Source organism: Psammomys obesus, unplaced genomic scaffold, assembly GCF_907164565.1.
Source record: "Psammomys obesus unplaced genomic scaffold, mPsaObe1.curated_primary_1811, whole genome shotgun sequence".
Classification (NCBI taxonomy): domain Eukaryota; kingdom Metazoa; phylum Chordata; class Mammalia; order Rodentia; family Muridae; genus Psammomys; species Psammomys obesus.
Genome location: NW_026596095.1, coordinates 7,535,381 through 7,540,039, shown reverse-complemented (window position 1 = coordinate 7,540,039; position 4,659 = coordinate 7,535,381).

Sequence of the window (4,659 nt, the reverse complement as noted above, 5' to 3'; positions counted from 1 at the left end):
TCAAATTGAATGCATGTAGGGAAGTTTACAAAGTAGTTTTAATGTTCTGTTAATATCTAACATAGAAACCCCATTAAAGTTGTCAAGCTTCCTGGTGGGGCCATCACATTCTCCCAGGTAGAATGCAAGTTTCTTTTTTATTTATATTGTTTAATTTGTTTCTGGAAAAACAAGGTTGTATTAGAGTCTAATGCTTTTTGGATTGTTGACAGAAGTTTTTATAATTGATAAAAGTAAAACACTGGCCTTCCAAGGCTAACATGAGACTCAAGAGCATCAGATATAGCTGAGATGAGAGCTTTTCTGGGTCTGCTTTTCATTTAGGAGCATGAAGAGCATTCACAAACTTTGGAGGGCTCTGTGGAGTGAAACTAGAAGGTGAATTTGTTCTTATTTTCTGTTCCTTTTTTTCTTGATTGAGAAGTTTCTCAACTTTTTTCCATTGCTCACTTTAATACCTGGATATAGTGCTAGTTACTGGAATAAGAGATTCAGAATTTGGATCAAAGTTTATAGAAATACTATCCAGGTCCTTGACCCTACTAAGCTCCTAAGATCAGACTAGGTCAGCTATATTCTTAGGGGGGTGATTACCCATAGTGAACTTCTTATAAAAGTATAAGGAAAATTCTTTTCCTAAAACACTTTCTTTCCATTCTTCTTCCATGATGTTTCCAAGGCCTGCAGAAGGTAATATAGATGTCCTATTTATAGATGAGCATTCAACAATCATTGATTCTTTGTACTTTGTCACCATTGACCACTGTGAAAAGACTCTCCTCTAATCAATGCTGATATTATCTTTATTCTATGGCCATATATGTAGTTCACTAGAAGTCTACTTGATGGACATACCCTCTCCATGTAACAAAATAACAGCAATAGCTTCCTGACTAGAACTGCAGCAATGGTTGGGCTTTTGACCAGGTTTACAGTACCAGACATGAATTCCTCCTGTAGAGTGACCCTCAGATCCAATCATAAAATGCTTGTTTATCCCACTGCAAGCTTGCCTCTTTTGCACCCAGTAGCCTCATCTTAGGTTTCAAAAGCTAACTTCTATTTTTTATATAATTTATGCATGTGGTGGTTTGAGTGAGAATGACCATTGTAGGCTCATTTATTTGAAAACTTGGTTCCAACGTGGTAGAACTGTTTGGGATAGATTTGAAGGTGTAGCTTTCTTGGAAGAGGTTTGTCACTAGGGGTGAGGTTTGACATTTCAAAAGCCCAGGCCATTCCTCGTTAGCTCTTGCTGGCACTATTCCCCAATAAAACACCATGACCAAATCAACTCATTGAAAAAAAGCATTTAATTTTGGGCTCACAGTTCCAGAAGATTAGGGTTCATGACCATCATTGTGGGGAGCATTAGCGCAGGTGGGGAGCCATGGCACTGGAGCAGTAACTGAGAACTTGCCTCTAGACCCACAAGCACGAGGTAGAGAGAACTAGATGTAGAAATCATATTTTATTGTCATAAAATGTGAAGACAAATGAGTGAGAACATAAAACTCCAAGTAGTAGCCATAGCGTCACCAAAGGAAGTTGTCCTCTGATCTCCATATACAATATTCTGTTTCCTATTGACTTTTTTTTTTTAAATCAATCACTCCACAGGACTTCAGAATTGCTCATTAAAGAGGTTGAGACAGAGCAAATTGGGTGTAAGTTTTTGTGCTGGAAATTTGTACTCTGTGTATCTAAAGTGTTAGCACTGGGCTCCACGATTCTCAGATGGTTCTGATGGTCCAGTGCATACAATCTATGACAAAGTGGCAATGACTTAATAAGTAGCCTTGTTGTATATGAAATTGATCTTTTGAGCAAATATTTGTTTGGGTGCTCCTAGTGCGAAACAGGCATGCTGGGTCACAGCCCATCATATTTTGTTTATTGAATAGGTACACTCAATTTCAGAATTTTCCATTTAAGAGTTGTAAGTTCAAAGGATACATTTTAGGGCCATCTTCTGCTTGTCACGAAACACCTAGAATTAAAAATGCTTTCTTTTAAGAGCACATCCCTTTTATTAGACATTCGAATGCATCACACTGTTTTATCAGCAGTCCCAAGCACAGGGTGGAATACAGAAGTGACAGAAATCCATTTGACAGAGAAAATGGGCTTTCTTCCTATGAGTGTGAGATTGCACGTGTGTGAGTAACATTGCAGCAGTCATAACACAAGGGCAGGCATCTTTTAGCATCACGATGGTGAGCCATAAATACAACGCAATTTAAAAAATATGACTGTTTTGGTCACTCAGTTATTGCATGCTAGCAGCAAATAGAAACAGACTAAGACAAGAGAAACTGCACTAGATTCCAGTTTAAGTCCCAGAATGGATAGATGTGTGTGTGTGTGTGTGTGTGTGTGTGTGTGTGGTGTGTAGTGTGTGTTTAACAAATGAAAGGGAATTCGAAAGACATTATCTATTAGGAAAAGAAAAGGAAACAATACAGCTAGAAATAAACACTCATTTTATTTTAAACATATATTTTAGAAAACAAAGAAGCATCTGTGGTTTCCATAAGAGAATCACTGAGAGTCCATTAAATGGAATATTTAAAGCTGTAAAGCTGAAGTGGGAATTCATACCAATTATCATCTCCTCTAATAATTTAGATAGTATTTCCTAGTGTGTGGGAACAAATCTCTAAAGTAAATGATTATCTTCATATTCACATATAGCCTTGGAAAAATAAAATAACACAACAAAAGAAATACGTTTTTCTTTGAGATCTTCTAGAAAATTTGTATTAGACATGCAAATTTCTTGTGTTTAATAAGTGTTATGGGAAGTATCTTCTATTTCTAAAACACCAAGCCTTCACAGTTGACCATAAGGCACCTCAAAGTGAGAAGATGTAATACATTTTATAAAGTACATTTCACTTACAGCTCTGGGTACCCTCATCTTTCTGGCAATGACATTTTCCCCAGTCATGCCTCTGATGGATACAGGTTTACAAGTACATTTTAAGTAGATCAACTGAATGTTACACCCAACAGAATTTATGAAGAGGAAATAGACATATTTTAGCATGGGAGAATATTTATGCATTATTTAGCAGCAATAATGTTTGGATTCATACATTATGCAAATACAGTTATAATCAGGAAAACTAAAGAAGTTGGACGACTGCAGTATCTTCAGCCCACCATTAGGTGCTTATTTGTGCATTAGGTTTTATACTGCACGATGCTTTTCAGTGCTGCAGGGTCTCACTCCAAGACTGAAGTCATCAGAACTTAACTGGGTGTAAAATGAAGAGGTGACGACCCCTGATTGTTACCTTGATACTGACTTCTATACATTTATCCTCAAACAAGTGTCAAAGTGTGAGTGATAATTAAGAGGGTATTGGAATCAAATATACCTCAGTCAAATGCTTGCATCTTGATTGCTTCTCTGTCTGGTCAGGTGTGGATGACTTTACCTCTTTACATAGAAATCTTTAATGTAAGCCCAGTCCTCAGCATTTGGCTCAAATTGTTTTGTTTGCTCCTATAACAATTAATTCCAAAACTACACAGAGATAGACACCAATAATTTTCCGACTTTACAGACCAGGATATCCAAAATCAGTGTCAGAACCTTGGCTTTGAATGCAGAAAGTTTGTATTATAAAACTATGATGTCATATGGTTTATGTTACCATGGTCGTTATTTATTTTCTTTAGAAAGGACATCAATTTAGCATTTCCTTTATTCCATGCCCAGGTTCAGCCAAGGCACAGGGAAGTGAAGAGGAGTAAGTAAAGCTGTTACTCCCCTGTGGCTCCTAGCTAGCAGGGAAGGTATATAAAATTATACTGTGTGGTAGGAAGCACAGAGTTTAGCAGGTAGAGAAAGGATCAGAGAAGCCATCGGAAAGGCATGGAAGCCATCTTGATAAATGGAGGAAGGAGCCTGGATGGATACAGAAGGGCTAGGAGCCTGTAACTGGCCATGGACCATCTTCCTTGTCCTTTCATTACCCACAAGCTCTCAGCTGGAAGGTCCCTATGTGGCAGAACTCTAGATCACCTTCACGCTAAGTTTGGAAGTTAGGTCACTTATTCTTGCTACAGGGACCCACTGACTTCCATACCAATGATTTCTCAGTGTAGGGTATAGAAGACATACAACTCCCTGACTCTAACCAGAAGCAATGACATACACTGATCTTATAAAATCCCAACTCTTGACCCAGAAAAATATTTTTTATATGTGAAATTCTATAATATTTCAATGTCTTGTAAAGTAAAATCTACCCAGGGGCCACACAGCAGACTTTCACATGAAAGAAGACAGACAGGCTGGGGTACAGTAGTGGTGCCTGGGAACAGATTGCTTAAGATTTCGGTCTTCAGACCTTTGTTCAACATTAAGGATTGTACAATTTTTATGAGGCTTGCTTTTCTCCTAGTTTTTGTTTGTGTATATTATACCAGTCTATGCTTGTGTAAGAAATTAAAACGGAGACAGTTAAAATTTAATTAAAACACAATTACCAATTATTGCTAACACCCATACATGACTATGCTTTCTAAATTAAATAAACAAAAATTACTGACAAGCATTATTTCACATTTTCACAAATCTCTTTACTGTGTGGCTCACTGTTAAGACTTCTGGATTTTTCACATCTCTTGTGCGTTTACTCTGTTGGG